The following is a 14390-nucleotide window of genomic DNA, read 5'->3' as shown; positions in this document are numbered from 1 at the left end:
CTCTTAAATCTAAATCTGTCCTTAAGGTAATCCTCAAGGTTAGACAGCTCTATGACAACAAAATGCAGCGACTTGAAGTGGGCCAATTATGCTTATTATATCTCTCGTTTTGTCCTTGGACTCTACTAGAGCAGATTTGAATGCTTCATTATTTAAAACTTTGGGCATGTTTGATTTGATCATTCAACACTGCGACCAGATAGGTATGACAGAAAATAAAGAAAAGAACAAAAGGTCGTCTTTAAAGAGAAGAAGTTATTTGTTTTACAAATGTTTTACAAATGAACTTTATGTCACGACTGCGGCAGCAGTCGTGTGGTGTTTGTGTGAAAGGAACCAAAATGCAGGCACTTGCTGTGAGGCCAGGGAGCTTTATTGTAGAAGGTGAAAATAACAAAGGCGAGGACAGAACTAAACATAAACCTAAACTGGGAAAACTAGTAACAAACAAAACCCAAAACCATAACTCACAGAACAACACGCAGGAAAAAACATAAGGAGGTGACACAGGGGATGAGGAGTGGGGAATGAAGAGCAGAGAGACATCAAGTTACACAGACAGAGCGATGACGAATAGAGGCAAACACACACTATAAATACACACCAGGTAATGAGGAAATGACACGCAGGGGTTGACACAGCTGAAACTAATGGCATAACGAAACAGAGACCTTCAAAGTAAAACAGGAAACTCACAAACTGTTTTGCAACACAAACTCAGGGACACGAACAGAGCATTAAACACCAGAACCAAAACCCTAAGAACTAAGAAAACAAGAATTAACCCGAAACGTAAGATGCCACCAATAATAAACACAAAACACTGAGTCTAACGACCCAGGCCCTTGACACTTTACTGGCACAGAATACAAGAAATCTAACTGTATTCGCAGGCAGTTTAAGGGAGACTGTCTTCCCCTAGTAAACAACCCATATCATTCGGATATGCCATTACTAGTTACAGTATAGTGAAAGTTTAATGTTAAGTTAAAGTTAAGTTAATGTTCACTGGGCTTATTAAGTCCAGATTGAGGGGATTTCACTCTTGTAACCTAAAAAAATGTTGTTTGCTGTTGTCAAAGAGTGTATTTTAACGCAGGTCACGATATTTGCCTAATCTGAGCAGTCTGGGGTTAAAACTGAAGCAAAAAGAACGTGAAAGCAATAATTTCAACTAAAATTTCATTTCCCCCCCTTTATTTGTGAGGTGGAAACACTCCACTCCACTTTGCTCTTGTTTGAGAAACAGTCAGGTGGGTCATTTCATTGCAGAAGCAAACAGATCACTCATTGGTTCAAGTTTTCAGAAGTGAGTATGCCACAGAGCTTAACAGAAGCGCAGCAGACGTGAAAGTAAGGAAACATTAACACTTAGCTAGTAGGCGCATACAGTTCATATCTGTGAATAAACTGACCAACAGGAAAGCAAAGGAGCAAAGAAAAGCAACACACAATACCTACAAAGCCTTTCAAGATTGTTTAAGTTGTTAACAAATATGCAACGACTGCTGAAATAAATCGATAGTTTTGGAGTTGGAAAAGATGTACTACATGAAGTAGGAAGATATGCACGTGCACATTATTTTTGGTGGATTTTTGACACTGTATGCATGTTAAAAAATAAAAAATAAAAATTGCTGCTAAGCTAAGACACTACATTAGCATTCAAAGTGCCATATTGCACTGCTGTACAGTTACTATACACCGAAACTTTGTTCTTCTTTCCATCTTTAAAGCTCATTTTAAGAAACAGACAGCTGAGTGGATGCTTTAAGAAATGAGAAATGGAGAGCGTTTGTCATTTCTCAGTTTGAAGCAGAATTATATACTCTGACTGAATGCCACATTAACCAGCTGTTACAGGCAAAGAATGTGATACACACCCCAAGCATAAGCAGAAAGTTTGTTTCAGTAGTCACATACTACACCTGTCTCCACCTGTCTGCTCTGTTACAGCAGCTGGCTGAGCATGCAACATTAGAAAAGAGCACAAAAATCATCTTTAAAAACATCAGATTAGTCTGATTAAACTGAATTTTTACTTTTTCTAAACTTTAAATTTGATCTCCTTAGAACCACCAAACATCAACCACATGTGCGGCAGACAAAGACAGACTTACAGAGGGGAGGACGCACAGTTGTGGTTGTTTGTAAAAGATAGTAAAAGATAATGCACAGTGAAGCATAATGAAACTTCAACAAGAAACAAAAACGGAATATTAGATCATTGTTAGAAAAAGAACATTACAGGCTGAAGAAGAGTTATAATTCTAAACAGCGTATATAATATGATACATCCCAACAAAACCAGTTAAATGCTGAACATCTGTGGAGAATATAAAAATCACACAGACAAGAAATGTCCCAGATCCCCTTTAACAATGTTTAAAATCCTGACACACCCTGAACTTCTGTAAATGTGCTGCTTAAAGGGATCCGGGTCGCACTGACATGAACAGCTGAGGCTGCTGGATGTTGTAACTGCCAGTTTAAGCAATACATAGACTCTAAGTGTTTACAGTGAGAAAGAGCCTAAGTAGAGCCAGAGCAGAAGAAAAGTGAGAAGCTACATCTGACCTTCTGGCCTACTTCGTATGCACTGACTGCACATGTTATTCTTAATTTTAAAACTTATTTCGAGCCTGAGATTTACCCTTAGATGCCTGAAAGTGGCCCGTTTGACAAACAGAAATCTTGCATACTGAGAGCGATGTTAGACAGTAATTCTACATTTCACATGACAATAAAACAGCATTTTTATTGGACATCCACAAGAAGACTTTTAAAGTTTTTGGAAAAAGTTCAGATCCAGTCTGTGGAAACAAATCGTGACACAGTGCAGATTCATGACCAAAGCTGAGACAGAAATATGAATACGCATTCTTCTTGTCTGATTTATAAAGCTGCATGTGCACCTTGCTGTGCTTTTTAGTCAGTAGTAATTGTGAGTATGGGCCAACCTGTTAGGGCCTTATTTTTCACCTCTACTCCCTACTTTAACAGCAAGACAGTGCCAATGAAAAGGCTAACGGGCAAAATACGCCCACCCGACAGGACAAATGTTCAAATCCATTAAGGACGTAGACACAGGATGGGCGTTATACGTAGTAACTACTTTCTAGCAGAACTTCTCGCTGAATCATTTGTCTACAGTTGTCGCTCCCACGTGGACACATAAAACACATTCACCCATTAAAATTTGTATTTTCTTATAAAATACTTTCCTGCAACAAAAGATTGCTATAGCAGGTAGCTTCACATGTTTGTTTTGGCAGAGGTTTATGCTGAAGGATTTGTGTCTCCAGCTGGAGTCAAACCAACAACCTTTCACTTGCCAACCAAATGTGTTAACCACGACACCTCTGTAATTGTAATTAGCACATAAAATAAATCAAACAAAAAACTGATGCTGATTAAACGAAACTGAACATTTTGCTCTACAGCTTAAAATATGTAAAAACAAATTTACAGATTAAAAAATAATGAGCCGTTCATTTGTGTGCTTGGCCACCTTTGTTACTTGTACGTTCACGACCGCTGTTCCAAAACAAAAGGTTTTAATGTTGAAGGAGAGGTTTAATTAAAACATTAAAAATAAGTGTAATGTTATAGCCAGTTAGTTAAGGGCAGCACGGTACCGGTTAGCACTGTTGCCTCACAGAAAGAAGATCCTGAGTTCGATTCAGCACCAGGCCGGGGCCTTTCTGTGTGGAGTGTTCAAAGATATGCAGTTAGTGTTAGGTTAACTGATGATTCTACGTGTGAATGGTCATCTCTTTGTGTTCGGCCCATGATAGACTGGTGACCTGTCCAGCGTGTACCCTGCCTCTTGCCCTAAGACAGATAGAGATAGGCTGCAGCCCCCCGCAACCCTGAATTGGATAAACGGTAGAGATTGAATGGATATTCTAGTTAGTTATGGTATGGTTTATTATTATCAGTTTGCTGATGTGATCCAATCTGCTTGGAACTTAAACCCAAATGTTAGTTATACTTTATTGTGTTTGGATAGCTGTGTTCATGCAGCTGTGGTAAAGGAGCTACATCAAACCTGAAATACAAAGTGACTGACCTGTGTCTGGAGGAACTGCGTGTGACAACAACCTCGCTGTTTCTCTCTTATCTCTTGGGTAAACTATAGATTTTTTTTTTTCCTGGTATGATTTTCGAATCACTTTTTCTCCTGCAGAGTGTAAATACATGTAATGCCCGTGAACGTGTGAAACCCAAGATGTTATCAAGTTAGCTAATCAGCCTCGCCCACGTTATTCTTTTGTAAAAAACACAAACAAGCCCAATTTATTTCTCATCTGTAGTTTTTATTCATGAAATTACATTATTTGCTCTCTAATTTTGTTTACTTATTTTATGATCACTTTTAGATCCTGCTGTTTCCATTCAGCCAGGCCTCACACCAGTGATTTCTCCAATGATTAATTAGCTGCTTGTTAGCTGGAGGAGGTGCAGGCCACTGACTGCAGCTGCTGGAGCTGTTGTTGGGAATCAAAATCTACACGTTTCACTGTGATTGAAAAATGAATTATTGGAACAACTTGAGCAAATGCAACTGAGAACAGTGGAAAATTATATTAATCAAATAAGAAAGAAAATGCTGTAATTAAAGATTTGGGGTTTTTTACTGAAGAAAAGAACAAAGAATAAATTATGTCTGGAATGTGATTTGAATGAGAAATGAGGGAGAGACATTCCTCAAGAGATAAGACAATTTGAAGGGGAACAAAAGGGGGGAGGTGTGTGTGTGTGTGTGTGTGTGTGTGTGTGTGTGTGTGTGTGTGTGTGTGTGTGTGGTATCTGAGGTGTTTGTCTGAAAGAAGGCTGGGGTGCCATCTGGTCTTAAAAAGTTTGCTGTGACCTGCAAGTGATTTACTGGGTCCCATGCGGTGTGGAGGTGGGAGGTTGGGGCCTTTGTATGTTTTGTATGTTTTTAAGTGTGTGTGGATGTGCGTGAGCATGTGAGCACGTAAGTGTCTGAAATGTGTCTGCTTGTGTGTATATGTGCGCGTTTTCTACCACACATGATGTGCAGGCCCCTCGTGAGGGTCTGCTGCAAGCTAACAGCTCTGTGACCATGCCAAACACACACACACATGTGCGCGCACACACACACAGTTCCAAACTGCATGCAAACCTCAGAAGGATTTAATTTCCTTCTTTCTCTTCCTCCCCTGCAGGGTGTGGTTGCTTGACAGCGTGTTTTAAATGTGGTTGGTGCTCACTGGTAATCACTCTCATTCTGCTCGGCGTAATTAAGCTCATTTCCACTTCCACATTCACTCGGGTTTGGCTTTGTAGTCTTCTGTTACTTTTGTCGATCACACTGAGAAAGGCGAGAGCCATCGATGAGACATGTTTGTAAGGGATGTATAGGAAATCCTGAAGAGTTATGGGACCATAGGCATAGGCTCATCCTTTGAACACATTCTTTCTCAGGAGACCTAAAAAGGGAATTTGAATTGCATTTGCTAATTTCTTGCAACCATCACTTACAGTTGCAGGATGTTGGGGTCCATGCGGTATTAGAGGAGGTACTCTGGCAGAACCTCCTCTGTAGCGCCATAGATTTTGCAACACATGACATGGACATGCTTCCATCCCAGCACTGAGACGATGCAATATCTGTTATTAAAATGCACCCTCTGGCATTTAGAGATTTCTGACTGTGGTGCTGGATTTTGTTGAGATGGTGACTCACTGTGTCAAAGCTGTTGCACACTTTTTAATTTAGAATATTGAATGGGTGTAACCGAGGGCCTTACAAGTTTACTTTGGTCGAGTGATAAGGACAAGGAGAGCAAACTGTCTTTTAGCCACATGAGCCAAATTTTATGTAGAAAAGGTAAATAAACAAACAAACTTATAGCTTTTGACAATTCCTTATTCAAACACAACAAAATAAGTTCTCAGTGTCTTGACTTATGAACACAGCTGAGGTGCATACATACTATAACCTACAAGAAGCCACACATGCACATGACTGCAAACATTGCAGTCATTCACATTAGTCTTTCACCGAATCGAATCTTACCTTTGCAAAACTTTAAGCCTTTTGTTTAGAGACGTCTTTCTGGTTAGTTTCCATCTCACTGCTGCCCTTTCATTAATTTTCTAAGAAGAAATATTAACAGTTACTTTAAACTTGTTAAAGATTCTGGCCCGTGGGCCTCCTAACTCCTTTGAATCCTGGGTCTGTGCCTGGAAGTCTCTGTCAGTAATTCCTCTGAGTGTGCGAGTTTCTGCTTTCTCCTGTTCAGTCTTTGTCTTGTCTTTCGTGCATTAGTCATTAGAGAAAACATGTTTTCTAGTTTTCCTCTTCCATTCTGCCCTCTTTATTTTGTTTAGCATTATTTTTTTATTTCTAATTGTCTTTCTTATATAGAAATCTATATTTCCATCATTTTCCCCGCCCTCTGCTAACTCCCAACAGTCTCTGGCTCAGATATAATCCGTGATAATTAGAGGAGAGCTTTAAATTACTTTGAATGCTCCTCAGGGATTTTCACCCAATTTCCAAGTAAACAAGAACCACAAAGAATCATTTATCATCTCGAGAGCAAACCTACGAATCTGTGAATGTTGTGTTAGTGTAGTTAGTTGTGATAAATCAGCAGATGAAAGAGATTCTTCAGCAAGATGAGAAAAAAGATGGTGTGAAGGGATCTGAAACATTTAATTATCTTCTATTTAAATTGAAACATTTGCTAATACTTAAGCTGTTTATGTCTGCTTTTAGATCATCACTGACACTGGTTGACACTTCTGGCTCATTGCCAGCTGAAATGTAATTGGCTGGCTCTTTGTGAAGGGGTCAGAGGTCAGAGATGACTCATGTCCCCCAGGGTGAAGAACTATGTTGTTCTGGATGGAGGTGCACATGCGTACACACTGTTAGCTCATGACATTCCTAAAATAGCAAGCGTAGCTGCTGGGTGTTTAACCTACTCTGTCTCCTGTAAGCCTCAAAAATCTACACTGTGCTGTGGCAAAACCCAAAACAGTGTGGTCTTATACTGGGGATGTGAGCATGAATGATTGTCTGACTCCTTGTGTTTTCCCTGTGATGGAGTGGTGAACTGGACAGAGGGATGGGTCTGGTGCTGATAAAGATGTTAGAGAATAAAGGCAAAATGAAGCATTTTCCCACATCCACTTGGGGAAATATGTTTTTTTTTTTCTGTAAAGAAAAGAGAACCCAGCCACCAATGGGCAAAGCAAACTAGCACAGTATAAACACAATATCCCCCACTGTTTATCTTTCTGTGCTCTTCATAAAACATTATGGGTACACACTGATGCCAAGCATGATCCTATGGTTTTAGGAGAAAGAGGAAGCACTAAACTATCACAATAATCTGTCCTCACAGAAAAAAATATCATATCTTTCACTGGTTTCTACACACAGATGGGTGTGTTTCCACTTCAGATAACTGATCAGATAAACCGGTCGAGTGCTTTGGTTCGCTGTAGGTACAAAAATTACCTGATCAGGTTTAGCTTTGCAAATATTCACACATTAGAAAACTTAATGCTCTATGGGTGCCGAGTTCCCCTCCATCTACAGCATACATTTTACAGGCAATGATTCACATTCCCATTAGAAACCACCTAATTGTGAACTTAATAATTGAGTCTTGAGTAATTTCTGCTTGCAGAGCCGACTTATCTGGTTGTTTTCTGGCCGGCTCATCCACATGGGGATTTTTTGGCTTGAGACATCATAAATTCTCACATTATAATCAGAGGGTGGAGAACAAAGCAAGAGAGAATTATGTCAGGGTAAATATGTCACACTTTTCTGTTTTGGTGTGTAGCCATTTGCCTGCTGAAGAGTTTGAATAACATAAACATCTAAAAGCATCGCAGTGCTATGATCCCCAGTGACTAATGTTCTAATCATTTAGCAAAATCAGTCCCTCGTGTCCATACCACATGCTGAGGTTTCTGTTTTCAGGTCATTTGAACCATTGTTTTTAAAAGTGAGTGAATTAGCACGGAGCTGGACATCAGCTAACAGTCTGCTCTGTCAAAGTGTCAAACTGTTTAGAATTAAAGAGTCTGCAGAGCAGAAGAGGGATGAGCATGTTAGGAAAGAGAGATGGTAACACAGAATAAAGAGGGGCTCAGTGGGGGTAAAATACTCAGATGGAAAATACTAGTAGAAAGTCTTGACAACATTTTTGCCTTATTTAGCCTGCGTTTTCCTGCTAATTTATCTACAAGCATTACTCTTGATGGAATGTTTTGGATTTAACTGTAAACTACAACTTATACCTAAGAATGTGCAACACAATTTACACAAAATAAAAAATTGGTTGTTGAGTATTTTTCACACATCCCATTTCACAAAGTCCCTTTTTTGTCCCCATTAAAAACTGAAATTCAACTAGAAAGTTCATCATTCTTTTAATTACAGCCAAAGTACGTTGAACTCTTTAAAACATTGCATTTATTACATATTGACATTAAAATACCAGCTAATTATTAGAAAACAACTTTTCAGGAAGATAATTCAAAAATATGTTGCTTATGAAATATGGTTTGAAGACAATGTTTGTTTCCACAGTGCAGTAAAACATGGGCCAAACATTATTTTGAAACCCAGTGATCTGTTGTACTTCAGATGTTTTCATATGGAAATGATAAATCAATAGGAGACACCCCCACCCACCCAGAGTTTGAAACACTGTGATTGTTTACAGTGTTACTTCCTTAATCTTTACCCAAATATCTGAACTAAATGTAGTGAGGACAAGTAGCCTAAATACATTATAAATTTCATCTGAGGCAACACCCTGGACACAGTCTGCCAATCTAACCCGCATGTCTTTAGATTGTGGGAGGAAACCCACAGACTCGAGGAGAACATGAAAACACCACACAGATGTATCATCTAGCCGGTACACTTAAACCCAGAACTGTCCTGTTGAGAGGAGGCAACTAATTGCTGCATTACTGCCACGCCTGACACAGTAACATCCATCCATCCATCCATCCATCCATCCATCCATCCATCCATCCATCCATCCATCCATCCATCCATCCATCCATCCATCCATCCATCCATCCATCCATCCATTTTCTTCCACTGGAAGAGGCCGGAGCCTATCCCGCCTCCTGCAGGGGGAGAGGTCGGGTACACTCTGGACAGGCCACCACAGTAACATGTTTGATCAAACAAAGTATCACAGAATGGTACTTTAGATTTGAAATTGGCCACAGGCATGAATATGAGTGTCTCTCAATATGCATTAGCCCTGTGACAGACTGGTGATCTGGGATATGCTCCAGTCTCCCAGTGACCCTGAACTGGATAAATGGAAGAGGATGGATGGATGCATAGAGTTTTAGGCTTTGCCTTACTCTTTTTCTCTCCTCTCCACTTGTCTCCTCATTCACTCCCTTTTGCTTTCAGGTGCTCAGATGACTTGTTCTGCCCCACTTTAACAGAAATGGAAAAGAAGGCTCTCTCTGGCAGTAAAGCAGCTCTTCCATGCTTTTTTTTTAATGTTTCTTCTTTTGTCTTTCTGAAGATGGAAGAATGTTTTCTCTTTTTTTGTACCTTTGTTGGATAGTTTGGCATCCTATCTATATGATGCAGTTACAGTGTGTGCTTGAGTTTGTCTTTTGTTTTCACTTTCACTATGACAAGTAAAAATAAAGTTATATTTATTTGCTGCAGGAGTGCAGCAAGAACAGAAATCTGCTTGTAGTCTTCTGTGTTTAAAAACAAAAACAAAACTACACTATGTGAAGAAACCAAGAAGACAGATGAAGACACACAACTTCTATATCAGAAAATAATATAAAATATTGACACTGGTAACTTTTAAGAATATTTCCCATTTTCCTTTTTCCTTTTGTCTGCTGACTTGTCCTCCATCTCATTCTGTGGACCTCCCTAAGTCCTCTCTTGCTGCCTGTCGCTCAACCTCAGCCGTCTCTCCCTGCTGTGTGTTGTGTTATGTGGTGATATCCAGGGTTCCTGTGTGTTTAGACCGAGCTAGGGCAAAGATTAAAAGACTCTGAAGTAACTTAATCTCTTAAATCTATTGACATAAACTCTTTCGCACACAGCATACATCTCTATTTTCCTGTGGAGATACAAACATCTGGACTCACGTCTATGTACACACACGCACACATGCACGCACACTTGCCTGGTTTCTCTACATCCTCAAAGATACAAACATCTGTACTTTCCAGCACACACATACACAACCCTGCCAAAGACAAAGGCATGCTTGCGTGCACATTCGACTTGATCTTCAAAAGATGAAAAACATCTGTCTGGCCCAACACACTTGTACAGATGTGCACACACACAGTGACTGTTTACATCAGTGTGCACCGGCCAGTTGATGAACATAATCCTTATCTGATTATGTTCATCAATAAACAGCTTGGCGTGGAACTATGTGAGCAATGGCGATGATAACTTTGGCATCCAGATGTGGATTACACTTAAATCCAAGCTGTTTATGTTTATCAGGCTAACTTCCAGTTGTTCATGGGAGCAGCAGCATCCAGATAGAAGGATTTATCGTGAACTGACAAAAAGCTTTAACATGAGCCAGTTTGCCACTTTCTGTTCTTACTTTGTTGTCCTGTTTTGTCTGTTTTGGAGACGTCCAAGCTGTAAAGCTGTCAGGGCTCAGTTCCAGCTGCTGTCACTGCATCTTCATACAACACTGAAACATTAAGAAAATGAAAAAAAGGTTGGAGTCTGCCGTAAAGTGTAGAATGAAAATGAAACTGTCATGCTTTAAAAGCACTGTTGTTTTCATGCATGCTCAGCAAATGCACAAATGCCTATTGCTCATCACAGTAGCTGTGTATGAATAAACTTTTAAGCTGACCTGAACCTCAGAAAAGGCAGAATCTGTTTGAAAAACAAAATGAAGCGCTTCACTTCTCACACCACAAACACTGAAATCAACTCAAAAGATGTCGTTTAACTTTATATTTCTTTATCTCCAACATTGAACTCAGAAAATCTCAGAGCACTTCACTTGGTCTGGTCAGTTGTTGCAATGTTATACATAATCTCCTTGTAACTGAACGTATTAATTTGTTTCATTTGCTGTCATATATGTAACTAAAGCTTTGTATGGTCTACAATTAAACTGTATGCAGTATATTATAATAAGATTGCCAAAGGTAGCATGCATAAGATAAAAAGTATTGGTCCTAGCACAGAACCCTGTGGAACTCAATGAATATGGTTGGTGTCAGATTCAGATGAAATGCCAAGTGTTGTAATAAACTGTAAATCTTGAATGAAACTTTAATCAGAACTTTGCTGTATGATTTGCAAATCGTTAAATTTCTTTTTAGAAATATAGGGGAGGTTGACTTCAGGTCAACAATGAGCTTTAATGGTCTTTAATGCTCTCTCAGATGTAGTTTTGTGTTTTTCTACATGTTTTTCCATTTGTCTTGGTTTATTGCACAAAGACTCATTGTTTGTCTATCCCTCTTTACCTGACTGATCCCCAGTATTTCTACAGTAAGTCTTTTTAGGTGAGTGGAAAGCAGGAGGGAATCTATATTTAGTCTATATGGACTAAACTAAGAGAGAAATGTAACTCTTTCCATTTTTCTGCATTCTTATTTCCTAGTTTGTGTCTTTCTGTCGTTCTTTTCACATTTTTTGATCTTTGATGTGAGGGACACAAAAAGAAAGAAATGGAGATGAGAGGAAGAGGAGGACAAGATGTGGAAAAGCTCTGGGTTTGTAATCATACAAACTCCCCACAGTATTCCTCTTTGATTAAACTGGCTGTCTACACCACCTAAACAGAGCTCCAAGCATGCTGAACAACACACCGCATAAATGTAGAGTTTCAATTTTATGCAAAATCACATGTTTTTCTCTTTTTCCAGTACAACATGGATTATTTTTCCTTCTCCAGTTTAAGTATAAATTAATGTTTGCATACCGTATGTTAATCCTCTGTGCGTGTTTGTGCCTGCCTGCGAATGCCTATATATAACAGCTACTTCAGAACAAATGAAATTCTTATCAGCTGTTGTATTTTATCGTTAGAGATAAATTTGACTCTGTGTTGAGTCTACTGCCTCTGTAGGTTTTAGCTTTCCATATGCTGCAGACACTGGGTTGTTGATTTAAGACACTAATAGATTCAACAAAACGTGGAAGGAAAGATGCTCACAGCAGATGTATTATATGATACCGGAGGGTCCTGTGGCAGGAGACTGAGATTTACCTCAACTACTGGTGGAAGGTTGTTAGAATTTAAAGCTGTGATATATCACACTGCTTTAATGACAAGACCAGTCCTGCCTTTCAGTGCTGAGTTAAGACAAAATCTGTAATTCAAATCTGTAAATTTAAAAAGCACATATGGATCCAGCACCTGGATTCAAACTTTCGTGCCAGGTTCGTGCCATCATACAATTATTTAATGAAAGGAGCTCATTTCTATTTCCTTATGTTGTATTCTTGGACTCTATGAATGTGACTTTGGAATTAAATTGTAAACCTTGAACAATCTTGGTGAGACTTGCTCTCTCTGACATCATATAGAACCAAGAGCAGAAAAAGACATGTAGGTATTTTTAAAAAAAAAATTTTTTATCTTGTAGGCTACAGCATAAAGCACCTGGAGTTGACAGCTGTTGCAATTTGGCAATTTATAAGTAAAACTAAACTGAATTTTCTGAACTCAAGTTTTTAATTCAATGCAAACTGATTCTACAAATGCACAGATTATTTTGTTGAGTTGTTTGAGACTTCTGTTCAGGGCAGCGTATGTGGCATATGGCATTTTGTGTTAAACCGAACAGAAACCATCCCTCATCAACACAAACTGAAAGCATGTCAGCGTTTTGGAGTTCACCCATTTAGTCTGTTCTACTCCTATTTTTGAGCAATGCTCTTGAATATGGTCAGTAGAAAGAAACCATCTCTTCAATCTGTGTTGATTTGATGAATAAGTAACCAAGTGTAAACGGGATCTTTCCGTGTCTTCCTGCTGCCTTTTCAGACTTGCGTTTTGTGAATTCAGATTTGCTACAAACATAAGACAGAAGCAGTAGCTGTGTCCTTTTAGTAATTTTAAATGTGCCCTCCTCTATCTGCTTGGTTTCATCAACAGCATCACAAAATTAAAGCTGTTTTAACAGTTCTTGCAGAAGCTTTGTTTAAATTTGCAGCTTAAAAATCCACACAGTCTGATGATTTTAGCAGAAGATGGGGAAGGAAGCACTTTGCAAGAGATTACGGCACAAAAGGGTCTTACAGATGTTACTGTGGTTTAAGATTAAATAACTTTAAACCACTGACTTAAAGTTAGCAATAGGCTTTTAGAGATCAGCCTTAAAAGTTAAACAAGTTTGGTTTCTGCTATATTAATAAAGATATATTTCACTTAAGATGTTAATTAAAATGACAAATGGCTGCATTAAAACTGTACTTTCCAGTTTATTTGACCAATTAAAGTGCAAATGCAGATCATTATCAGCCTTATTCATGCAGTACTTTGTACAAGACGATCTGACTATCTCACATGCTTATAGGCGTTTTTGTGTGTGCCCAAAAACACACGCCTGTGGAGTCAGCAATCAGAGATAAAATCATCATTCTGATTTTTGGATGACTAGCAGATAAGCTTAAATTTTAATGAACCTGCATCACAATGAATCATGACACTATTTACCTGAATAAACTTTATTGAAAAACAACGACAACAACCGTGGTTCGTGAGAGAAAATATGAAGTGCAGAAAAGCACTGCAAAGTTTGCAAACACACACACACACACACACACACACACACACACACACACACACACACACACACACACACACACACACACACACACACACACACACACACACACACACACACACACACAAGAAAATAAGAATAAAGATCACAGTGGGAACTTGTTGTGTCGTATTTGATACCCAGTGGCCCTGCAGGGAGTGAGGCCAGCGAGTTCAGTCCAGCAGGGAGCAACTTCTGCTAGAAAACACAACTACGCAACCCACACACACACACACACACAAACACACACACACTCATACATACACAGAGACAGCAGGTGGAGACTTGACCTCTTCTTTTTAAATGCTCAAAACTTGTGTAATGACTAATTGGCTGTTATTTAATACAATGAAATTCTCTGTTGGTGTCCACTCCACTCATCAGTTCATTTTCAGGTTTGAAGGTTCAGGTACGGCCTGCCGTTATTTTATTTTATTGACTCCTCTGAATTTGGTGGTGATCATAATTTCATAATGAATCCAAATGGAGGCTTAGCATGGGTTCGTCTGACCATGAGAACATTTCCCCAGCATTAGCCTCTTCTAATAATCTTACAGAAACGCTGTCAACACTAGCCATATGCT

The 14390-nt window shown here is 39.1% G+C and overlaps 1 protein-coding gene across 5 annotated transcripts in view; it reads right to left on the bottom strand.

Annotated features, from left to right (window-relative positions):
- ripor3 (RIPOR family member 3) overlaps positions 1-14390 on the bottom strand; it is a 54518-nt gene that overhangs the window by 27704 nt on the left and 12424 nt on the right. For 3 of the 5 annotated variants that reach the window (XR_005612994.1, XM_039611857.1, XM_031731475.2), the window contains exon 2: positions 10614-10706. The exons of the other annotated variants lie outside the window; for them this stretch is intronic. The gene's annotated coding sequence lies outside the window, so the exon portion shown is untranslated. The remainder of the gene's footprint in view (positions 1-10613; positions 10707-14390) is intronic. 5 annotated transcript variants of the gene reach the window in all.

The sequence above is a fragment of the Oreochromis aureus genome, linkage group 5, assembly GCF_013358895.1.
Source record: "Oreochromis aureus strain Israel breed Guangdong linkage group 5, ZZ_aureus, whole genome shotgun sequence".
Lineage (NCBI taxonomy): Eukaryota > Metazoa > Chordata > Actinopteri > Cichliformes > Cichlidae > Oreochromis > Oreochromis aureus.
Note: the sequence above shows the minus strand (reverse complement) of the source record. Positions and strands in the feature narration are given on the sequence as shown.